The sequence below is a fragment of the Haliotis rufescens genome, unplaced genomic scaffold, assembly GCF_023055435.1.
Source record: "Haliotis rufescens isolate VD_foot unplaced genomic scaffold, xgHalRufe1.0.p SCAF_20, whole genome shotgun sequence".
Classification (NCBI taxonomy): domain Eukaryota; kingdom Metazoa; phylum Mollusca; class Gastropoda; order Lepetellida; family Haliotidae; genus Haliotis; species Haliotis rufescens.
The window spans coordinates 18,664,004-18,690,748 of record NW_025963891.1 but is presented as its reverse complement, the minus strand read 5'-3'; the positions used below and the strand labels follow the sequence as shown (position 1 = coordinate 18,690,748).

At 40.3% G+C, this 26,745-nt stretch overlaps 1 protein-coding gene across 2 annotated transcripts in view; it reads left to right on the top strand.

Moving 5' to 3' along the window:
• The window catches only part of LOC124133022, a 228,303-nt gene that overhangs the window by 179,116 nt on the left and 22,442 nt on the right, over positions 1 to 26,745 (top strand). The gene's annotated exons all lie outside the window — the stretch shown is intronic.

The window sequence follows — 26,745 nt, the reverse complement described above, 5'->3', positions numbered from 1 at the left end:
GAAAGTAACTGAGCCACAAGATTTTAATTTTTTCTATACAATGATAGATTTATTAATCTAGCAGCTATTTGAACTTCACTAGAAGATTCAAGCTTTTGATAATCAGGGCCCTGTTCCACAAAGCGATCTTAGAGCTACGACTGTCCCAAGCCTATGCTAAAGAATGGGAGTTACGATCATCTTAGTGCTACGAACGGGCCCCTGAGTCCAAAAAAGATCCCAAGTGAACCATGTCTGTTGTAAGGGCTGACTTAATGGATCCAATGGTGAAGATGTGTAACCTTGAGAGTGGTGTCACTGCAGTGTTAGATATTGGCGCTAGTCCTATAGTCCTTGCCAAACTGCCCAATAGTTAAGATATCCCAAGGACCAGTAGAAATTGGCCATTATTCATGGTTTTGCTATATGTTATCATCATAAGGACTAGTGGACCCATTGTACCACAGTGGCATGGACGATTGCATGACTATTTATGTCTCTAACAGCCTGCTGTCATTTTACTGACTGTGGCGTAAAACAACATTCACTCACTCACACTCATCTTCCTTACCACCTCAAGTGAAAGCAATCACTCACAAATACGCTTTGCTGAAATTTCTTTGCATGTTTCTTTTCTTGTCATCAACAATGTTTCTCTCACTAAAGGCAAGTAGTCTCCATTACAGATCCTCACCCCACCTCACCCCACCTCACCTCACCTCACCTCACCCAAACTCACCTCACCTCACCTCACCTCACCTCACCTCACCTCACCTCACCTCACCATACCAAACCGACTCTCTCACTCACTCCAGAGAAACATAACAGGACTCACTTCTGAGTTTGTATATTATGATACTACTTACACAGATACTGATCAAAGGCTGCCCATCTGTCGGAACCTGAGCTGTCTCGACAATTCCGAACATCTGACTGCCAGGCAGTTTTCTCAACAATCACTGCATTGGTGGTATGAGTAGCGAGTGACTTGCCTTCAATCCTGGCAGAATTCAACAGCTTGTTGTTGCTGTTACACAGCTTGTTGTACGTGTAGCCTAGGTAGCAGCTGAGGTGGAATATATTCGTCACATCAGCACTTCACAGGGACAAGAAGAATTTATAGGTTTAGAACATGTCAAGTTATGATATAATATAAAACAATCAATATATACTGTCAAAAGTGGAAGGTTATTTATTTTGATGTGAGTGAGTGAGTGAATGTTTATTGTCACACAGCAAAATTCCTCCTATATGACAGCAGTCTGATTCTAATACTATTACCGTATTCGAAGTAATAAGCACCCAGGGCGCTCTCAAAATTAGGAATAGGGGGCTCTTATTCGAATATTATTTTGGTGACAAAAACAGCGTTGAAAGATAAATTTCGTGGTTTATGCTGCCAGCCTGAAATGTTTATGTACGACAGATATATTTTTCCAGAATTAAATTCCCCATAATTAAGGGTGCATATAACACACGAGTGCGTATTATACGCGAATAAATAGGTCTTGTGTACATTGATCAATCGGAAGGGGTGCTAATTGGGATTGTTCACTAGCCAATATATTAGCAAATATCGCCATGGGCGCTTATTAGAGTGGGGCGCTTATTACGTCGAATACTATTATGTCAGGATTATTTACAATGTCCCACCGTCTAGGTCAACCTAGTCTGACACTCAGATCCAATTTAGTCCCCTCTTACAAGAAGCTACATTATTAGTACTGGAGATAATTCAAACCTGAGTGCCCAAGGTTTATTTTGTTCTTCCATGTAATTATTTGATGAGAAGTAATGCTATTTTCAATAATAATAATGCCATCAACAATCAAGGCTGTGTTTTATCATACATACAGGCACCTAGGATTTAATGATAACATAGATACACACTTTACTAACACATCTTCTGTACAGTTTGTAATCTACTGGGTTTGTTTTAGGAAAGAATGTTTATCAAATGCTCTGATAATTGAGGAAACATCTAATATAAACAATATAAGGATAACAAGGACCAAATAAACTGGTAAACGTACATGCGCTCATTAGGTATTCTGTAGACTAACATTTAGTCTCTGAAATCCTATATTACACAATATCCTTCTTGACTCTATAAATTATTTTTTTTCCCTATGCTGATTTCACAATAGAGCTAGCTTTAGCTGGCTAGACTTGCTTTTGTATGCGTTAACAGATTTTTTATTTTTTTTCATAAAATAAATATATTCCACAGTCATGGTGCAGGACTAGGTATTCTGTTTTGACGTGCTCATATCTGTGAACTCGAGGCTAGTGTACTGGAGCTATGTGTGAGTTCAACCTGCTCTATCTTCAAGAATGGATACAGATTTGGGGAATAGGATAAATGCATTTTGTGATTGGCAATCATGTTTATTAATGTGTCATTTCTTTGAAACTATATCATGAAATGAGTTGGTCATAGTGTTGTTATGTATTTTTGGTAAGTGTATTTGACCGCCTATAAAACTGAATTTATACATGTTTTAACAAGTTTGCTTCAAAGGGGCTATATGTGCAATAATCTTGGGCATGATGTTAAACCCAATTTCACCTCAACTTACTCCTTAAAGCAAGTTAGAGACTCTCATAATTTGAAGGGTCTTCAGCAACCCATGCTTGCCGTAAAAGGCGACTATGCTTGTTGTAAAAGGCAACTAAGGGGATCGGGTGATCAGGCTCGCTGACTTGATTGATGCATGTCATCGATCCCAATTGTGTGGATCGATGCTCATGATATCAATCACTGGATTGTCTGGTCCAGACTCGATTATTTACAGACCACCGTCATATAGCTGGAATATTGCTGAGTGCGGCGTTAAACAACAAAACAACCAACCAACTGCAATTTGAAGGCTATGTTGCAATACCTGCCATTTGTAACACATTAACTGTAGTCATATGACAAAATTGGATGTTCTTTAACTTCTTTAAGGAGTAATTCAAGTTATTTGCTTAATGACACATAAAATGATTAATTGGCTCGTTTGTTACTTTAATATGTTTCTTGGTACAGACAGAAGTCTTATCTTCTCTGTCTAAAACTGTCCCTCGCTTCATGGTCTGTGTTCACCTAATCACTTTTAACGTTATCAACTGGAAAACAAACAGTTTTTTCTCATTTGGTGATGATAGTTTTAACGAGATACAAATGAAGGCAAAAGAACTGTAGAGAGATATATGTAATTAAAATGAATCATTGAAATATGAGTATTGATATTTGGCACTGATCGATCTTGCATGGTATTTTTCGAGGCTAACACGATACATTGCAGACAAGCCTGGAACACGATGACCTGATGGGGAAAATATACGTTTCATTAATATAATTCCCGTACATCAGTTGATGTACGCTGGAACGCAGGACAAGCGTAAAATCACAGTCCTCTGTCAAACCATCAAGGGCCCTGTTCCCCAATATTTCAAAAGTTGTAATCTGAGTTTTTTATCAGGCTGAAGGCAACTTAAGCAGATACTATCAATAATCCAGAAATTTATGAACACGCACTGCAGGTTGAGAATCCTTGGGCTATTAATGTGTCATAAAATTTGAATAAAACATGCGCTATGCGCGACTGTCTGCCGACTGAATGAAAGGCAATATATAGATATTGGCGGTGTTTTTAGTGTAGAGTTTATTTGATTGACAGCTATATACTTGAGTTTGTGACACGTACATGACCATTTTTAATATGAACAAGATGAGACTGTCCCATGTGTGCTCGACACACCATACACAGCCTACAAGCTCTTCCACAAAAACTAGGTACATGTTTTAAATGCTTAATATATTTGGCATTTGGAATTTTAGTGCTTTCCTTTTATCGTGATTGGGGCGGTGGGGTAGCCTAGTGGTTAAAGCGTTTGCTTGTCAGGCTGAAGACCCGGGTTCGATTCCCCACATGAGTACAATGTGTGAAACCCATTTCTGGTGTCCTCCGCTGTGATATTGCTGGAACCTTGCTAAAAGTGGCGTAAAATCATACTCACTTACTTTTATCGTGATTACTACAAACATTAACTATATGCTACTCAAAAGATGCTAAAGAACACCCAATTCTTTCATCTGACTAGTTGATCTGCCATGGCCGGTGGGTATTGCAACACAGCATTCCAAATGTGGGTTTTCCTTAACCAATTTTCAGTTGTTCCATGATGTAATTTGCAAAATTTAGAAAGAAATGTGTGTAATTCACAACTGGTTTTGTAGAAAAAATTTGATTTACTTGGTTAAAACAAAAAAAATTCTGCACATTGTCCTGTAATGTGGAACTGTCTGGAGCACTTTCATCAGCATATTCATAAATGCACTGCATGTGATCAAATGGAAGTCTCTATGACATGAGTCTTTACCAACACATTGTAAATGCCTTTGCGATTGATTGTTACAAATATGTAACTGATAATAGAAGAACTGTCAAATCCTAAATCTGATAATGATATAGTAGTATATAGATAATATAGTAGTAATAGTAAATTTGCCACGTATTTGCCATGTATTTGCCTTGCAAATTGTGTTACCCTCCATAAACTTTATGGCAGTTATTGTGACACTTTTGTCTTGTTTATTTCTTCATATGAAGTATAGGCCATTTAATCCCTTGTATATATTTCATTCGTGTCTGAAAACTATTTATCATTCTGGTGAAATACTGTTTGCTATATTCCACCGTAACTTTGAGTAATCTAACATCAAAAGCTCCATGGCATCTCATTAATAATGTTTCTTCATATTTTATCATCGGAGGCACACAAGACAACATGGCTATATATTTCCCCTAAGTCTTGAGACAGTGAAGCATCCATCACGCCAGCTCCTACCTAGTTGAAGTCTTGCACTACATCATTGAGATATATGGGTCGGCTACTGTTACTAAACCACCAAAAACGACCCGATCATATTTTCCTATCTGCCATGGGAGTTAATCTCCACTGTGACATGGAATTCATCATGATCTCCACAACCACGAGACCTACACCAGAATGAATGTCACAACAGTAGGATGGCGGCTCAAGTCACCACGATTCATGAATCTCTAAAGTTCAGGTCTCAAATCTATAAGATTGGACCGATGATTTGATGAAGAAGGGAGGTAATCCCTTCTCTGAGAGTTCTGGTTTTTTGTTTGTGGCAACCGTTTTGTGTGTGCATTATATCATAATTTATACACTGATGTAAAAAACCCATCAAATTTCCATTGGTGTCATTCGCTGAGCAGGATATTTGATTTCATTGATTCTGATATTTGATATTTGACACATCCGTGTTGGAATGTCAGCTTGACAAGTGATTAATAGTTATGATTGCATTTAAGCATAACATTGTTTGTGGGGGGTTGTTTTGATGCATACATTTGACTGCATTTCTGATGGTGATAATTTCTCATTTGAAGGATAATAATCATTTCTGGAGTTTTTCTTTAGAGTTTGGCAAGGTAATTAAAGAAGTTTCATGTGCACTGTAAGCAGTAATAGGACATTTATGTCATTCTCCTTGTTAAGTAATCCTGCCACACGCCATGGCAGGTGTGTCTTTTGCAGCTGCCAGTTTTGGAAAAGGGCTCTTTGGGATGCGGGAAAATACCTAAATCTCACGATTGTTTCATTGTGGCCAAAATGAAAGGTAAATTATCAACACTTAGAAAAGAATATGTTCCCATTGGGATATGCATTTACAGTCCCTGAACAGAATACCTGAAGGAGGTCTAGACTCAAGGAATTGGCTGTCCCACCAAGTTTGATTCAAGTCATTAAGATTCACTTTGTTTGTCTGCTAAGTTAAATCTTGTGAGCAGAGTGATCTAGCAGGTTGTTGGTATTCCTTCACAATGTGACGTCAGTGTTGCACGATGTTTGAATAACAATGTGCCTTGACTGTAGGTTCCAGACAGTGGAGTTAAGTGTCCCTTTAAGTGTTTTCTCACAAATGAGGGGCGGTCGGGTAGCCTAGTGGTTAAAGCGTTCGCTCATCACGCCGAAGACCCGGGTTCGAATCCCGACATGGGTACAATGTGTGAAGCCCATTTCTGGTGTCCCTCGCCGTGATATTGTTGGAATATTGCTAAAAGCTTCATAAAACCAAACTCACTCACTCACTCTCACAAATGAAAAAAGTTAATCTTATCACATTTATAAAAATTTAGATCAGCTATGTTAAAAGACATGTGTTAGGGAAATGTGTGTTAGAGATGTTTGGTAGGGAAATTTTTGTTAGAGAGATCTGTTAAAGAATTGTGTGTTAGGGAAATGTGTGTTGGAGACATGTTTGTTAGAGAGATGTGTTAAAGAGATGATTTAAAGAGTTGTCTGTTAAGGATATGTGTGTTGGGGAGATGTGTGGTGGGGACTTTTTTGTTAGAAAGATGTTTTAAAGAGTTGTGTGCGGGGGATGTGTGTTGGAGAGATGTGTGTTGGAGAGATGTGTATTGGGGAGATGTGTGTTGGGGAGATGTGTCTTAGGGAGTTGTGTGTTAAGGTTATGTGTGTTGGAGAGATGTGTGTTAGAGAGTTGTGTGTTTGGGACATATGTGTTAGAGAGATGTGTGTTTAGGACATGTCTGTTGGAGAGATGTGAGGTACTTTGAGAGGAGAGATGTTAAATGCTTATGACCACATACCAGAAATCCCCTAATCCTATAGTGCTGACTTGCACAAAGCAATCATCAAGCTCTGACTGTGGGTAATCCTTGTTATCATACAAGGATCTAAGAAGTCTGGCTGTATGATTGCTTTGTGCAAGCTGGCACTCGAGGATTAGGGCAGTCATCAAGTGGAGCCCAACTTTATAGCTTCTTCACCTTGAAGATCCAGTCCACGTCATTAATCCAGCCAAGTCCACACCAGGTATCTGGTTATCATCATGCATCATACAGTCACCACTCCTGCATAGATTGTGCATGTCTGACATGGGCTGCTGGTTAATTACGTGGAAGTAATGCTAATTAATGATGGGGATTAGCCCTGGCAGCATGTGGAAATGCCTGGGAGGACCTCACCACGGTGGTAGAGGGGAGGGGCCAGGATTGTGACCCCCCATGATTTCCCCTCCACCTGCCAGGTGGTGCTGATGTCGCCATCAATCAGACACACTTCCTCCTACAGCTGTGTTGTTCGGACACACTGTTGTATCTGATTGTCCTACCAGTGTGCACTCCTACCGTATATCGCTGTGTATAAGGCGACCCCACGTATAAGACGACCCCCCTGTACACGCCTTTAAAATCAACCCAAAATCCTATACTCCGTGTATAAGGCGACCGGGAATGAAACACATCACAAGTCTGACTGATATAGAAGATTTAACCTGCGCTTTCCGACTGTAGCGTATTTCGCACACGGACATCAGAAGTTAGTTAGTTACTTTGGAGATTTAACGTGCGCTTTCCGACTGATGCGTATTTCGCACACATCACAAGTGCGCACACAAACCTTATATATGCAATAAAAATATGTTTATCTTGCGTTGTTTTTTTTCTACAACGATAGGTCGCGTGTGTAACTCCAGCACACGTCGCCATTTTGTGTTTACACGGTACGACACCAAATTGGTGCCCGTAAAATAAAATTCATTTATGAAGTAATAACATATAAGAGACAATGGTGAGTAATTTAATCGCCAATTAACTATGTTGTAACTAACTAGGCTTATGTTTGCTTCACATTCAGCGTGTTTATTCCACAATCACTTGTACACACCGTCTCCAACACTTGTTAATACAACTGTAAAAATAGCGGGAATTGATTTCAGCTTCACCGGTTATCACATGTTAGGTCACATGTGCAATATGCAAATGCTTACCAGTACTTCCGGCTCTCTACTCGCGGATGTTGATTGTTTTACCGTGTCAGGTGGTTTGACAATATGCATCGAGGCGAGGGTCATTTCAACTTTATTTGCAGAAATTATTAAACTTTATTCAAGGAAAAGAGATCGCCAGTGGAAAAAAATGTGAGATCTTCGACTCCGTGTATAAGACGACCCCCCTTCTTAGCCCCCTTATTTTAGGTACGAAAAACTCGCCTTATACACAGCGATATACGGTACTTTGTAAAGGAGCTGATAATGTTACTTGGGTACTGTGCAAGTATCGGAGGATGTTAACAAGGCGCAATGGTGCATTGTACATTGGGGGCGGTCGGGTAGCCCAGTGGTTAAAGTGTTCGCTCATGTCGCCGAAGACCTGGGTTCGATTCCTGACATGGGTACAATGTGTGAAGCCCATTTCTGGTGTCCCCCGCCATGATATTGCTTGAATATTGCTAAAAGCAGCAATAAACCACTCACTCACTCACTCACTCACTCACTCACTCACTCACTCACTCACTTGCATTGTACACTGTACAGGATGTCTGATGGTGTTAACAAGCTACAAGGGTGCAACGTACAGTACAGAAGTACAAAGAAACAAAGTAATACATATGACCCACCAGAGTATCAAAATGTCTTTCTTGTACTGAAGTCTACTCAATCTAATGGCAGATGGAAAGATAAAACTTGCAGGGGTTGCAGTGCTGGGTGAGCCCCTTTAGACATGAAGCCAATACACTCACTTACACTCACACTGCTGGATGAAAATTAAATTTCCCTCTCTTCCAATCCTGCAAGTGTCACAGCGCGTTACATTTCTTGTTACAAAGGACAACAGTTATTAGATTGTCCATTTCCTATAATTGGATTTACAAACAGTGTAAGCTGTCGGGAGACTTGAAGCTTGAAAGAATTTGATTTTTCCCTTGAGCAATGATATGTTGAATGCTCTGATGGGGACGGGGATTGATATGCAAGTTTAGCCTATCAAAATTAAAACTTTGGTCATTTCATGTAAAGTCAGTCATCCTAAGGGAGTTCTGCTTGGTCGTATGTCAAGGAATTATTAGATTTGGGGATATGAATATAGCATATTCTTCCTCAGGGGATTGTGCAATTTGGAAAGATCAATGGAGCTTGCGATGAAACGTTCGAGTATGGAAACACTAAAGGTCCCCCAGACCCTAATTTGGCAGTTTTAACACTTGTGTAATTACATTAGCAATCTTACGTTGATTTGTGTTTGTTTTGACAGAAGTATTTTGATGGTAGAAAAGGGGCTTATGTTCAGGGAATTTGAACTTTCATATACATGTACTATTTTTGCATCTTAACCTGAAAATTTGATTTGCCAGATTTGAATAAGCAGAGTGTAGTATTAGATGTCCTGGTCAATGCACTGACATGAGGGAATGATAATGTGGAGTTGCATTCATCAGTTGGTCATTTCACACAATATGTTCTAAAGAATGAGTATTTAATTTGTCATAAGGATTAAAAAGTAGCAAAATTGGCAACAGGTCCTTTCGTTCCAAGGGCCCCTCTTCGTTACATGTGGGTGGTGAGGTAGCCTAGTGGTTAAAGCTTTCGCTCGTCACGCCGAAGACCCGCGTTTGATTCCCAATATGGGTACAATGTGTGAAGCCCATTTCTGGTGTCCCCCATCGTGATATTGCTGGAATATTGCTAAAAGCAGCGTAAAACCATACTCACTCACTCACTCACTTTTCATTACATGAGAAATAACCCATGGCATTGCTAAAGCAACTCATGTTTCTTTGTAGAGCTGAAAAGGGGATGAACATAGGCTGATAAAGCAGAGATGGGGATGAGAATGGATGTGAGGTGATTGTTTTATCAATTGAATTTCTCTATGATCTAGAAGAGAGACTACAGTACTACTTGCCTTTAGTGAGATGAGGTGAGGTTGGGTGAGGTGAGGTGTGGTGTGGTGAGGTGAGGTGTGGTGAGGTGAGGTGAGGTGAGGTGTGGTGTGGTGTGGTGTGGTGTGGTGAGGTGTGGTGTGGTGTGGTGTGGTGAGGTGAGGTGAGGTAAGGTATTGGAGACTACTTGCCTTTATTGAGGTAGGAAAGATTCAAGTTGATGACAAGAAAAGAAACATGCAAAGAGATTTCATCAAGGCATATTTGTGAGTGATTGCTTTTGCTTAAGGTGGTAAGGAAGGCTTGTCTAGTGAGTGAGCGAATGTTGTTTTATGCCACGGTCAGTAAAATGTCAGTTTTATCACAGCAGGGTGTGTGGGACATTAATATTCATGCAATCGTCCATGCTACTGTGGTACAATGGAATTTAATGACACACCACTAGCAAGGTGACATATCTTCACCATTGGATCCATTAAGTCGGCTCTTACAAAAAACATGTTTTGCTTGTGATCTTTTCTGACTCAGATTATCCAAGGCTTGAATCCTCTAGTGAAGTTAAAAAAGTTTGAAGATGCTAGATTAATAAATCCATCAATGTACAGAGAAAGAATCTCCCAAATTAAGATCTTGTGGCCAAGTTACTTTCATGTCTGTGCACATTTCATGATGATAAACTACTTGTCTTGAAACCATTTCAATTCCATTATACTAATTACTTCAAAACTCATCAACAGCCTCCCAAATAACTTCATGGATATGACAATCGCCCCAAATCCCAATTTTGGTAATGGAGTGAAATGGACTATTTCAGTATCTAATTAGTCATGCGAAGTTTGGCTATGTGTTAAAACCTGTCAAGTGAGAATGGACTGGACCAACAGTTGTCAACATCAAAGCGCACCCTGACAAATTGGTCTCACCTGTTGGTCAAAGATAGGTGCATATGACGCCTGCCACTTCAATGAACAGAGAGTTAATGTTTCCGGAGATCAACTCCAAATGGAAAAATAAATCTTTTCTAGTAGTTTTTCTCCGTTTTGAAGAGAAACATTTGACATTGTGTAAATTAAGCATTTGATACTCACAAGACTTGCAGGTATAAGGAATTTGGGTAATTACCATCATGAGTTGAGGTTTGACAGGGGGAGGCTGGAAGGGGTGAAATATGACAGTTCCTGCCCCCATAGATAAAGTCTTCTACTGGCAAATAGACAGATATTTCTATGAAATGGTGGGAATTATTATTTAAGCCTATTTCTTGTTAAAAATGGTTTGATACAAGATGAAAGAAGAGGTGTAATTGCTTTGATTATGTTATTTCATGTTTGGGACATGTTTAGACCGTGTTTCTGTATTTTGCAATTGCTTGGCTCATGAGGTATTTGGGAAGTGGTCAAAAAGTCAGTTTTAATTTGGCGCAGTGTAGCAATTACTGTAATAGTTGTAGTCAATTAGGGTGAGTGGAAAAACTTCAATCTGTTGGGTTTCAGATTTCAAAACTATTAGTTGGGTTTGACTTTATTACAATAATGCCTGATTGCAAATGATGGGTTTTGTACCAGTTGAAATTCACATGGCGCTCACAGTGGCTGTTTGCATCTTAGCCAGCAAAGTAATCAGGGTCAATTTAGTTGGAGATGTTCAATTTGAAATGATTAAAAGAAAAGATAATTGAGATGTCATCCTGTCTGTGATTACAACAGAATTGTTTTGCACCTTGTTTGGTAATGGGTTCTCTTACATAATAAATATTCAATGTTTTATTCAAGTACATTTTTCCCCAAATACAGAGATGAGATCTGTCAGTGAATAAATACGTAATTTGGCCAATTAAGTTAATGGAATTCTGTTCTCAAATCCTATCCATTGCCATCAGCCTGTTAATGAAAAATGTATTAAGAAATTAAGTGTGTAATTGTATGAAATTGGTTATGTATATTGCATTACATCAGACAAAAAGAAAACTATTCTCAAACAGAGAGTCCCATGGAAATCATACACATCCCATAGGATATTGTTTTTTAAGAAATCTATGAAACATCTGCTAATTCCATTTTGGCAGACACTGAGGGCGAGGCATGGACCAAGGTATAAACTGGAAGAGCCAAGCGGTGCCATAGTGTCTTTGGGGAATCCATTCATGAGATATTGAGAATTCTGATAGCTGTTGAGAATTCATTCCTCCAAAATACATAGTCAGTTTTTAGCAGTCTGCAAGAAATTAACCCACATGCCTAAACACCAAAGTCAATGCACAATCATTGTGACCCCGAGATGTTTTTCCAGCTAACTCGGACAGCATCTGGTGCACTGAAGAGAAGATGAGGATCGGATCCGACTGAAATGCCAGCAATTTCAGGAACAACTTTTTTTCTGTTCGCGATCAGACATAAAGATGACACGTGTATACGGGGGGAGCTAAAATTGGGCGAATTTTATGGATTTGATTGACATGTGTCTGACGCGATTCCATGGCCAATACCTGCTCCTGGATAAAAGCTCCTGTTCGTGTATATCCCGGCTGAGCGGACATGGTTTGATTAAATGGACAATATTGAGATTTGGGCAGGCTGGAGCCGGGGATGGTGTAATCGCCACAAGCCGCTGAGCTTCACAGGGCTCTCTCGGCAAGAAGCTTGGTCTAGTTGGTGATCAAAGCAGGGCCTTTTCATTTACCGCATTAGATCAGACATTATGGCAACATTCTGCTAAAGATTTCACAAAGTTACAATTGGGGGAAATCAGGAGATACAGGGATCTAAAGTTTGGCAGACTGAGCGTCTTGAGGCATGGCTTTTGACGTATTAGTCCATTATGGCAGTTTTCTGTGCAGGGGTTTGGCAGCAGTAGACTGTTGTGCTGTGAGATTCCCGAATCTGCGGTTTATCACAGAAATCTCACCAGATACATTTTATTGCATCAGGGACTGCATGACCCATGATTGTTTACAAAGGCAGTGATTGAAAACATGTTTTGGAAGTTGAAGCTTGAGTCTGTCTGATAAGTAGTTTCAGTGCTTTCCATACTTTGAATGTAGACTTCACTTAAGGTGTGAGTTAAGTATGAAAATCTCATTTTCACTGTAAAGCTCATTAAGAAACTATCAATTAGATGATTTTGCCTACTGTGATGTGTAATTCTGGTAATTTAAACATATTCTGAAGATATTTATAATATATACTCACTCAGCAATGATTTTATTGAGGCTGAAGTTTGTCTCTCAGTATGAGTGGGTGTTGAATCGGTGTGGACAGGTTGACAGAGGTACACGGTCTTCCTGCTGGAAGGAGGGGCTCCCACACAAGACAGATCTACTGCTTACTGGTATTACATGGGAGAGAGATTGAGAGAGAGAGAGTTTGTGGGGGGATGGGGGTGGGCGTTTGAGTGAATGAAGTTAGGTAAGGGAAGTGCAGGTACCTGACAACAAACTGAGAGACTGAATGTGTGAGTGAGGGAGATAGTGATAGCGTGAGTGATTGTGACAGAATGAGAGAAAGAGTGAGTGAATGAATGAGAGAAGGAGTGATAGTGAATGAATTAGTGAGTGAATGAATGAGAAAAAGAGAGACTGAATGAATTAGTAAGTGAATGAATGAGAAAGAGTGATAGTGAATGAATTAGTGAATGAATGAATGAGAGAAAGAGTGAAAGTGAATGCATGACAATCAGAAAATAAACAAGTTGGTGAATGAATGAAAAAGAGCGATATTGAATGAGTAGTAGACAGTGAGTGTGTGGATACTACAGTCAGGCTAACATATAGATATATGTTTTTTATGTTTTATATTTATTCATTTTTATTCATTTTTATTCATTTTTATTGTTTTATCAGCATCAGTATACGCCTTGCAGGAACACATACTGGTTCACACACATAGTTGATTTATACAGATTATCATGCACCAGCAACATAAACAACATTGGAACCACACGTTTGTTTCATGGATAACTTAAATGATCCAAACAGCCATACTTTTTCAAAGTGCATCTAATTTCAATGTGTTCACCAACAGGATGCAGTGTTTTGGGGGGGCGGTCGGGTAGCCTAGTGGTCAAAGCATTCGCCAGTCACGCTGAAGACCGGGGTTCGATTCCCAACATGGGTACAATGTGTGAAGCCCATTTCTGGTGTCCCCCCGCCGTGATATTGCTGGAATATTGCTAAAAGCGGGGTAAAACCATACTCACTCACTCACTCACTCACTCACTCACTCACTCACTCACTCACTCACACTGCCCATAATTAAGGGTGCATATAACACATGAGTGTGTTTTATACATGAATAAATAAGTCCTGTGTACATATATTAGCAAATATCACCGTGGGTGCTTATTAGTGCGGAGCGCTTATTATGTTGAATACAGTACACAATGAAGGCTTCTTGCAAACACTCCAGTACACCTTGACACTTGACCAGGCTGACCAGTACTGTCCAGTCCAGCATGTTTGTTTCAGGGCTGTGTCCAGAGACCATTGGCTATCAGACCTCCCCAGTGAGAGAAGGTTATCAAAATACCACTGTCATGGGAAGTGTGATTGACTCTGCTCCGGGAGCCACATTATCAGAAATATTTACAGATGATAGAAATATGATAACAGATATATGAGAAAAAGATGGTAAACAGTTTGTGCAGGCATAGACATGTTTGTATACTGATTGGGAACAGTCTAGCTCCGGCTGACACATGAACATGGACTTTGTCAGCTGTGGTTATTTCTCCAGTCTTTCAAGTTTTACCAAGTCTTTTCTGCGTGTTTGAAACAAGTGTATAAATTAGATCCAATGCAGGAAACAGCTGTATCAGGACCCGTGAAGATCCGGGGTAGAATTATAAGGTCTTCAGCAACCCATGCTTGCTGTAAAAGGCGAGTTGGCTTGCGTAACAGGCGACGGGATCAGGTGGTCAGGCTTGCTGACTTGGTTGATGCATGTCATCATATCCCAATTGCTTGGATCGATGCTCATGATGTCAATCACTGGATTGTCTGGTTCAGACTCGATAATTTCCAGACCATCATCATATAGCTGGAATATTGCGTTAAACAACATGCTTGCTGTAAAAGGCGAGTTGGCTTGTTGTAACAGGCGACGGGATCAGGTGGTCAGGCTTGCTGACTTGGTTGATGCATGTCATCATATCCAAATTGCTTGGATCGATGCTCATGATGTCAATCACTGGATTGTCTGGTTCAGACTCGATAATTTCCAGACCACCGTCATATAGCTGGAATATTGCGTTAAACAACATGCTTTCTGTAAAAGGCGAGTTGGCTTGTAACAGGCGACGGGATCAGGTGGTCATGCAGGCTTGCTGACTTGGTTGATGCATGTCATCATATCCCAATTGCTTGGATCGATGCTCATGATGTCAATCACTGGATTGTCTGGTTCAGACTCGATAATTTCCAGACCACCATCATATAGCTGGAATATTGCGTTAAACAACATGCTTGCTGTAAAAGGCGAGTTGGCTTGTTGTAACAGGCGACGGGATCAGGTGGTCAGGCTTGCTGACTTGGTTGATGCATGTCATCATATCCCAATTGCTTGGATCGATGCTCATGATGTCAATCACTGGATTGTCTGGTTCAGACTCGATAATTTTCAGACCACCGTCATATAGCTGGAATATTGCGTTAAACAACATGCTTTCTGTAAAAGGCGAGTTGGCTTGTTGTAACAGGCGACGGGATCAGGTGGTCAGGCTTGCTGACTTGGTTGATGCATGTCATCATATCCCAATTGCTTGGATCGATGCTCATGATGTCAATCACTGGATTGTCTGGTTCAGACTCGATAATTTCCAGACCACCGTCATATAGCTGGAATATTGCGTTAAACAACATGCTTTCTGTAAAAGGCGAGTTGGCTTGTAACAGGCGACGGGATCAGGTGGTCATGCAGGCTTGCTGACTTGGTTGATGCATGTCATCATATCCCAATTGCTTGGATCGATGCTCATGATGTCAATCACTGGATTGTCTGGTTCAGACTCGATAATTTCCAGACCACCATCATATAGCTGGAATATTGCGTTAAACAACATGCTTGCTGTAAAAGGCGAGTTGGCTTGTTGTAACAGGCGACGGGATCAGGTGGTCAGGCTTGCTGACTTGGTTGATGCATGTCATCATATCCCAATTGCTTGGATCGATGCTCATGATGTCAATCACTGGATTGTCTGGTTCAGACTCGATAATTTCCAGACCACCGTCATATAGCTGGAATATTGCGTTAAACAACATGCTTACTGTAAAAGGCGAGTTGGCTTGTTGTAACAGGCGACGGGATCAGGTGGTCAGGCTTGCTGACTTGGTTGATGCATGTCATCATATCCCAATTGCTTGGATCGATGCTCATGATGTCAATCACTGGATTGTCTGGTTCAGACTCGATAATTTCCAGACCACCGTCATATAGCTGGAATATTGCGTTAAACAACATGCTTACTGTAAAAGGCGAGTTGGCTTGTTGTAACAGGCGACGGGATCAGGTGGTCAGGCTTGCTGACTTGGTTGATGCATGTCATCATATCCCAATTGCTTGGATCGATGCTCATGATGTCAATCACTGGATTGTCTGGTTCAGACTCGATAATTTCCAGACCGCCGTCATATAGCTGGAATATTGCTGAGTGCGGCGTTAAACAACAAACAAACAGCTGTATCAGGGCAGGGTATCTGTGAAGAGTGATTGGCAAGTGAACTGATGGTCGATTGTTATAAGCCTCAGTGTCAGCGAAGGTATCATCCTATTCATATCTGAAATTTGTGTGTCCCATGAGACACTGTCCCTTCTTAATATTATCTACGTCCTGTATGAGGGGGTAAGTCTACAGGTTGCAATATCTATAGCTCGAGCTAAAAAGCTTGGTTCGAGTCCCACATAATTTCTAACCTTTGCTATGCTAATTGCTGAGATGTTTCTTGGGTACTGATACGAGTAGTGTCAAACCTCACTCACTCACTCACTCACTCACTCACTCACTCACTCACTCACTCACTCACCTTATTCTATTCTCAAACATCACAGGCCTAAACAACACATACAAGTAGACCAAATATGACATTTGTTAGAATTAGAATTGCGTGTACTATTCAGTTACCCATATTACCTTCAATTACAAAAAACCCAGACCCGTGAAGATCCAGGTTAGAATAGGTCTTCAGCAACCAATGTTTGCCATAAAAGGCGAATTTGCTTGTCATAAGAGGCGACTAACGGGATTGGGTGGTCAGGCTCGCTGACTTGGTTGATGCATGTCATCTTATCCCAATTACATGAATCGATGCTCATGATGTCAATCTCTGGATTGTTCTTTCCAGACTTGATCATTTACAGACTGCGTCATTTCGCTGGAATATTGCTAAGTGCAGCGTTAAACAACAAACAAACAACAATTAAGAGGCCTCAGACTTTCCAGACAACTATTCCAAATTGACCATGGCAGCAGGGCTGCTGTTGAATGAGTACCTGTCAGCTCTGTCCAAGTTCATGGGGGCCATGATTGGCAACAAACAAAAGTTTTTTGAGACATGACAGGAGATATTATTTTTGTTTTCACATCTTGCAGGATGGGTTGTTGTTATTTATAACTGTTTTAGAAGGGGCTAATGTAAACGGAAAGATTTGGCGCCAAGAGGTTATTCTGGTAATACTGATAAGTGTTTATAGGAACGTACCGCTGTACAATATGGTGTTTCATGTACATTCCTCCAGGGGTGGTGGGGTAGCCTAGTGGTTAAAGCGCTCGCTCGTCACGCCAAAGGCCCGGGTACAATTCCCCACATGGGTACAATGTGTGAAGTAGGTCTGGGACGGGTAACTCGGGTACTTGGGTCGGGTGGGTCCCGAGTAGGACCCAGGTACCCGAAGGACTACCCGGACCCGTGGTTAGTCATGTGATATATTGTTTCATGACAAAAACTCACTATAGCTCATTGGTTACACTACAAGTAGCTAATGCTCACATTTCTTTCTGACGATGAACACATTCCTTTTGACTTGTATGAGTAAAGATAAAGCTTCAGTCAACTTCAGTGTACACATGATCTGATTGTTTGATACATGTATCTAAATAGTTTTAGCCAGGGCTGTGGTAAAACAATTACTTATCAGACATTTTGTTCCAAACTCTTAAGACATGCAGTGGGTACCCGGGCAAGGGCGGGTAATAGGGGGTCGGGTACCCCGGTAAGGTCGGGTAATAGGGGGTCGGGTGCCCAGGTAAGGTCGGGTAATAGGGGGTCGGGTACCCAGGTAAGGTCGGGTAATAGAGGGTTGGGTACCCAGGTAAGGTTGGGTAATAGGGGGTTGGGTAATAGGGGGTTGGGTACCCAGGTAAGGTTGGGTAATAGGGGGTTGGGTACCCAGGTAAGGTCAGGTAATAGGGGGTCGGGTACCCAGGCAAGGTCGGGTAATAGGGGATCGGGTACCCAGGCAAGGTCGGGTAATAGGGGGTCGGGTACCCAGGTAAGGTCGGGTAATAGGGGGTCGGGTACCCTTGTAGTAAATTTGGACTCGTCCCAGCCCTAGTGTAAAGCCTATTTCTTGTGTCCCCTGCCACCTTATTGCTGGAATTTTGCTAAAAGCGGCGTAAAACCATACTCTCTTACTGACATTCCTCCAGTTTATGAATACTTATATGAAACTGATGTTTGTAGATTGAAGAGGGAAAGTTTGGCACCACTCAAACACTGAAAGGTTGGAAATGTCATTACCTTCTTAATCTCGCTTGATGCAGTTTCTGTTTGGTGTGACCTTTAAGTAATACCTGGTAAGTGATTCTGTGTCCCCCATTCATGGAATAGCTCCAAACTACAATAGCTACATCAACCTGGCTTCCTATGTTGCTAAAAACATTGCCCTTGCAGCAGCAGCAGCTACAAAAGATGAAAGAACGTATCAGCCAGTGGAGCTATATGTGCAGGGATGGATGCAAGGGGGTGCTGTCAGTGTTGAAGAATGAGCACTGGACACTTTACTTATATTGGGATTTTATGCAGATTTCTATAATTGTTGGTGTAAGGCAAGTTTGCTAATTGTTCAAGATTTTCAATGTGTTTGGGTTCCATCCAACCAAAATAAGTAATAAAAGGTCTTCAGAGAGAGTATGGTTTTACGCTGCTTTTAGCAATATTCCAGCACTGTCATGGCAGGGACACCAGAAATGGGCTTCACACATTGTACCCATGTCGGGAATCAAGTGAACGCTTTAACCACTAGGCTATACGACTGCCCCAAGTGTCTGCAGAAACAGCAATAGATGCAAAGAAGACATTTTGCATACATCATTAAGAGATAAGTTCATCATGTTTGAAGCCTATCGTCGAGAATTAACATTTTACAAAGTTATGGCCCATGTTTAATCTTTTGGATGTAGTCCTATCTAGTTATCTCTGAAACTGCTAAAATAATATTCTGAATTCATCATTAAGTTATGAACTTATCAAGTTTGAAAGCTGCCATCAGTTAAAAAGCTTGAAAGCTGCCATCAGTTTTTGATATTTTACAGAAATATGTCCCTTGTTTTTGATCATCACCGCCTTCTAGTTTGTTTATGACTGTTTATACAAGGATGGCAGAGGATATGGACGACTATGTCCTGTCTTATTTAAGACATGCATGATCTTTATCTCCCGTCTACAAGTGTTTCCAGCACTTCATTGGTTATAATCTGTAGGAATTTTATCAGTTGTACAAACGTGTGGGGATTCCGGGTTAGAATTGGTCTCCAGCAACTTAAGCTGGTCGTAAGAAGTGACTTAGTGGCTTTGTTGACAAAGGCATGGATTGTTGCTCAAAATATCAGAGACTGGTTTGCCGGAGCCCGACTTGAGACGAGTTCGAATATTGCAGAGTGGGCATCAAACAAGAAATTACTGGTGGTGCAACTATGATGGTGTTTGGATCTGTGCATCTAGAGTTACTCACTTGTATGGCGACACGGTTAAGGATGGATGGAAATAGGGTGTGTGTTCAGGGGAGAAATATGGAGTAAGGATGGATGGAAATATGGAGTAAGGATGGATGGAAATAGGGTGTGAGTTCAGGGGAGAAATATGGAGTAAGGATGGATGGAAATATGGAGTAAGGATGGATGGAAATAGGGTGTGAGTTCAGGGTAGAAATATGGAGTAAGGATGGATGGAAATTTGGAGTGAGGCAGAATGGAAATATGGAGTAAGGATGGATGGAAATATGGAGTAAGGATGGATGGAAATAGGGTGTGAGTTCAGGGTAGAAATATGGAGTAAGGATGGATGGAAATTTGGAGTGAGGCAGAATGGAAATATGGAGTAAGGATGGATTGAAATATGTAGTAAGGATATATGGAAATAGGGTGCGCGTTCAGGGTAGAAATATGGAGTAAGGATGGATGGAAATATGTAGTAAGGATATATGGAAATAGGGTGTGCGTTCAGGGTAGAAATATGGAGAAAGGATGGATGGAAATATGGAGTAAGGATGGATGGAAATATTGTGTGAGGCAGAATGGAAATATGGAGTGGTGCAATATTGAAATATGGATTGCAGCAGGGTTGAAATATATGTGAGTTTATGGTGGCTGGAAATATGGAGTGAGTTAAGGTGCAGCTATTGAGTGGTGCCGTATTGAAATATGGATCGTGCAGGAGGGAATATGATGTGAGGCAGGGTGGAAATACAGAGTGGTGCAGGATGGAACTATGGTGTGAGTTCAGGGTGGTAGGAAATATGGGATGAGGGTGGATTATGCAGTGTTTTGAGTGAAGATGAATTGAAATATGGAGCAAAGGAGGAATTAGGAGGAAGGAGGGTGATATGCAATGAGCACCCTGGGGGTACGCAGGGAGAGTAGGAAGGCATAGATAACTGCAGCTACTGCAGAGGGCTGAGAGTCAGGGTGGTGATGGAAACATAGATCCCGTACTGAGAACACTTCTCTCACATGCCTCCTGCAAGCAGGGGAGATGTATGGATGAACCTGTATGTGTGTGGCTTGTTTATGGAGATAGTGTTGAAACTGCGTCCCTGACAAGGATCTGTCGTCACTGTGCATCTGTTAGCAACGCTGCACCTGCTACAGGTGAATACACCAGACAGACTCAGCCTTCGAGCCATTGACACTACAGTAAAAACGTCATTACCTCCAAATGAGATCTGATGCATCAAGGGAGCACAAACATTGTGTTTGGGTGATAATTAAAGTTTTTGGGGAATACACATTACGGACATAGTTGTAATTACGAGGACATTTAGGTAGGTTTTGCACACAAGTGCATGTAAATTTACTTTAGCGTTTGCCTGCACCTCGTATGGCTTAACATACAAGGGACAAGTTTAGCATAGAAATGATGAATAACTGGCTTGTATCACGAAGCTTAATTATTGAAGTTCGTATTTGGTGGACATAGAAAATCATTCTGACAGTTCCATGCAGCATTTTATGTAAGTCTCTTTCTTGGCTCTTGGAATTCAGGGGAGTGGTGGGGTAGCCTAGTGGTTAAAGTGTTGGCTCGTCACGCCAAAGCCTGGTTTTTATTCCTGACATGGGTAAAATGTGTGAAGCCCATTTCTGGTGTTCCCCGCTGTGATATTGCTAGAATATTGCTAAAAACGGTGTAAAACTGCACTCACTCACTCACTTGGTTCGAGTCCCACAAATTGTCTAACCTTTGCTATGCTCATCGCTAAGATGTTTCTTAGGTACTGATAAGAATAGTGTCACTCACTCACTCACTCACAACGTTCACACACTGACCCTATACACACACACACTGACTACATACACATACTGACTTTAACGAAATACCTCATTCATAAAACTTTTCACTTGACAAGCCCAAACTTGTCTCTCAGTGTCATTTAATTTTTATTTAATTCATATATCATATTGTTTGATGCAAGTTATAGCGAGAACAAAATTAAATGTGTAGTACCTCATATGTGGCCTTCAGTCTTGTCACCGATTTGAATCGGGCCTGATTTAAAAACAATTTATGGAAGTAAGTTCGTGAAATATTTATCCTTACTCATACATACACCCCCCCTTAATTCTCACAGAAACTTGTATGTAATCAAATTGTCCTTTCTGAATTTGGCTTATTTCTTTGCGTGAATATTCCATTTTACGATAGACAACAAAGCCTCACTGTCTTAGTTCCAAGGCGCTCCACTCCACGAAAACAACGTTTTATTTATGTCTCAGCATCTGAAATGAAACTTTTGACATATTGGCTGAACTGCTCTTCAACTGCTCTAATACATTAGCATCACACTGATTGTTTTCAAAATATTTTTTATGAACAAACAGTTTATTGCTCCTATCTTTGTTTTAATGGCTTGTTTCAACTTAATTACTGATTTTATCCTTATTCAGCTGTTCTGTCTGTCATTAGAAGTATTTGCTAACATTGTGTATCGTCAGAGTATTTTACTGTAGCCATATTGTTGCATGAGAGAATCACATTAACTTAAATCTATCCTAGTTAACTGGTTTAAATTACTACACAAACAGTTTATTTTTCACAAATTTCACATCACTGGAGCCTGTTCACGAGCATCTTTGGAGAAAATCTGAACCTACACATCCTTTAAACATTCAAATTACAGACCCTAAACATTGTCAATGAGTGCCGGTATGCCATAGCTGTCAAAAATTATGAAAATAGAATGCAGACGGTCATGCAACTGCCTCTCATCTGGAAACCGCTTGCATGTCGGGGTGCAAATAAAGAAAAATGTTGTTTGATTATTGGCTGGCATTGTTAATTCCGCCAGACATAAGAGATTTAGCTGGAGCCAGAAATCTGCTTGACCACTAACTTACAGTTCACATTATACGATTTGACAACAGCTTGAAGAGAATCGGCAATGAAATATGAAGTTAATGTGTTGTAATTTACTCCAGTCTCCCTTCAGGTCTATAAGTATGTATGTAATATTTTTTTAATTCATAAGGACTGGGTTATTCAAGGTTTAGAAACCAATGGTCATGAGAACAGTGATCAGAAAGTATTTCATAATTCAGTTTGGACTTGATTTATACCACCTGGGCCATGTTTGAAGAAGGAATTAGATGATAAGGGTATGGGGCTATGTTACGAGGTTGCTTGTTTATGTTGCATTGTTTAAGTTTTATTCAATTAGATTCTAGAATTTTTTTATTTAATTATGTGCTGTTTCAGATTATGCATTTGAGGTTGGCGGTGGTTTATGTTTTATGTGTCTCCTTTGTGTTGTAATAAATTATATATTGTTTGCTTTCTGTTGAGATGAAACGTTTTTGTGAATGACTTTATTATGTGGTTCAAATGATGGAATTTCTGAATAATTTTTTGTTGATGTGCTCTTAATTGAATGACTTTCTTTGAAACTTCAGGTTTAAAAAAAATGTAAAAAATGTTTCTGAAAATGTCATTAATATGTAAATACAACATTGGTTCACTTGGCCTGGTGAGAAAATGCATTTACAGAAAAAGTCAAATGGCATTCGCTGGAAGCAATTAGCCGCTATTGCTGGGCTATATTTTCAAGAAATTGAGAATAAACAGTTGTGATTTTAAAAAGTTTAATTGATTTTCAAACTGAAAGTTAGCTCAGGCTGAAGTTAAAAAGGATTTGCTTCTTTTCACCTGTCGCCATTACTATGCAAGTACAGGCTCTAGCGCCTTGCTGCCCGGAGAGAGCACCTGCATACCCCCGCATGTCAGGCAGCCCCTTCACCTCGCTGACATGCAGATCCTGGACTGCAGGCACAAATGAGAGTGTCTGCATGCCAGGGATGTTGCATGCAGTAATGCAGGGACATCCTTCTGCATGTCAATTCAGCCACATGTGCTTAGGCAAAGTTGTCCTGAACTTCAGAAGTTTATAGCATATACTGGTGTAGGATGTGCTGGGTGTACATCATGTTGGGTGGATATTTTCTGTGTTGTCAGGCGATGTCATGTTTGTTGGGAAGGGCAACTGAAATTGAATCTGATTGTTATGATGGCTATGTTATGGCTGTATAGTAGGGACAGTATTTTGTTAGATGTGTTGTCATCCTGGACGGCATGGATTGATGCTCATACTGTTGACCACTGGTTTGCCATGCTCCAGATTAGTTTGCAGCTGTTGTGTATCTGTAATAGGGATGTCTATCTAGGATTCCAGTTCAAGTTCCCTTGGCAAGGGAATGGAAAAATCTTGATTACATTCACAATAGGGATTTTTTTAGAGTTCATATTTTACTACTTCAAAGGTAGTTTAACATTGAATTTTAACATTGCATTAAATGCAATAATGTTAATCTCAGCTTTAAAGCTTCTCTGTCTTAATTGGTCCTGTTGTCAGTGAAATACAAGTCACCCCTATAAAAGCCATTTCAGCGTGAACTGGAAAATGTTTAATTCCGATTTGGAATTTTTTTACTTACATTTGCAGGATTTGTGGATGAATATCGGCCTCTGAGCCTAGGTCTCAACAAGTCTGAGGGTTTAAATGCCAGATTCGGCTTTATTATGAGTCTTTGTCAGTTACCATGCTTCTCTGTATTGGTTAATGTATGTATACAATCTATATCCACTTAAATTTACACCCATATGGTCACATGGTCTGATATATCCTGTTCAATGCAGCTTTCAACCAAACACTCACTCACTCACTCACTCACTCACTCACTCACTCACTCACTCAGAATCCAAGCTCAGATAAAGTGAAAAACAGAACCTGCAGACCGTTGTTGAAGATGCTTAAAAACCAGTTAACTACGGTTATAATGGACTCAAAGGGACCACTAATTTTAGTTTGTAATAATCAAAGTTCTTTATAAGCATATATACAGCATATATACAACAAATGGCCAGGACCAAAAAAATAAGTTTGTTATATCGGTCAGTTCATTAAAAGCATGTTGGTTATGAACGTAGTTTACTGTATGTAGAAATACTAGCCAGGAAACACAGTGTCACTATAGGTAGTGTGGGTTATACTGAAACAATATATTTAATATAGTGTACAATTAATTATTTTTTACTTGAGTCAAGGAATACTTAATCAGGAAGGGTGTTCACTGGCCTCTCCAGAAAGTAGTTATCAACTGCGCCGCTCGCAGTTGATAACAGAGTGATTATTAAGGAATTTTATATGAAAATGATGTTGGATGAAAATGTTAATATTACAATTTATAATAATACAATTTTAAGATACCTGAATATTAGACAATTGATGTGTGTGTTTCTTGTTTTTCGATCTTTTTCAATTCTGTAAATTGAGTGAGTGAGTATGGTTTTACGCCGCTTTTAGCAATATTCCAGCAATATAATGGGGGGGGACACCAGAAATGGGCTTCACTCATTGTACCCATGAGCGAACGCTTTAACCACTAGGCTACCTGATCGCCCCTTCTGTAAATTGATGTAATTTAGTGTTGGTTCTGTCGCAATGGGGATTTCATTTAGCATAGTTCATCTGTGTCTATGTCTGCAGCTTTACTATTGATTGTGTATAAAGCAGAACAGAGAAGACAGATGGAGTTATTCCCCTTACATGTGGAGACGGACCACCTGGTTGTGTGTTGAATGGGGACATGCCATTGGTTATATAGTGTTGCCTATTGTTATGGTCATTCAAAATTAACATTCATATTGGAAAGAGTTCCACCCGTGTCCCCCTCCAAAAGTTATATATGTGTGTATTTCATGGCCGTTATATAGCTAGAATATTGCTGAGTGCGGCGTTAAACAACCAACCAACCAACCAACATTCATTCACTAGAAGTGATAAGATATATCTGTTGTTTGTATGGCTGTTTAGCTTACTGATGAAGATTTAAAAAATAAGACATTATCTATATTTATGTTATGTTACATTCATTTAGTTTACTTAAAAAATACTTTAAGCATACAGTATTATTTTAATACAGCATTATATAAAGATTATTGACTTTTAACTCACCTGACTGGCAACTTTACTACTGTATTCAACGTAATAAGCGCCCCGCTCTAATAAGCGCTCACAGCGATAATTGCTCATATATTGGCTAGTGAACAATCCCAATTAGCACCCCTTCTGATTGATCAATGTACACAAGACTTATTTATTCGCATATAATACGCACTCGTGTGTTATATGCACCCTTAATTATGGGCAATTAGATTCTGAAAAAATATATATGTCGTATATAAACATTTCAGGCTGTCAGCATAAACCACAAAATTTATCTTTCAACTCTGTTTTACACCAAAATAATATTCTAATAAGAGCCCCCTATTTCTAATTTTGAGAGCGCCCTGGGCGCTTATTATGTCGAATACGGTAATTGCTTATCACAGAGTCATGTGCTGAGAGAGTCTGTAGGGTGAGCAGCTTGGCCAATCAGGAGATAGGGCTTCTGGCCATGGGGCAATTGCAGGTGACACAGAAGGATAGATACACTGTGTTGTAGATGAATGATAAAATGAAATGAAACTAGCAACCAGTTATTTATGATAAATATATATGTAAAAAACCTGTAGTGACATTAAAACAACTCAAAACATACATCGGCCACAACCCCAGTACAGGCTGGAATGTGGTCATGCTTTCAGCCACTGGTTTTCTCTGATCAGGCTTGATTTGTGGCATGCAGCCACTTGAGGTCTTCAGCAGCCCATGCTTGTCAGGGGAGGCGACTAACGGGATCGGGTGGTCAGGCTCGCTGACTTGGTTGATGCATGTCATCGTATCCCAATTGCGTGGATCCATGCTCATGTTGTCAACCACATGATTGTCTGGTCAAGACTCGATTATTTTCAGACTGTTGTCATATAGCTGGAATATAGCTGAGTGTGGCGTTAAACAATGAACAAACAAATAAACAAACAAACAAACACTCATGGAATTGTAAGGGAGGCTTGTGCTCTGTCTCAGCTCAACATGCTTTTTTCCTTATCAGCAGGGGGGCAAGGGTGGCCCAGTCGTCTAAGGCGCAGCGATTCGCTGTGCAGAGTTGCGTCCCCTGGACAGGACAGAAATCTATGATTGTGGGTTCAAATTCCGGTTCACCCCGATTATGTTTCTAGGTTTGTCAGCACCATACCCGTGCTCG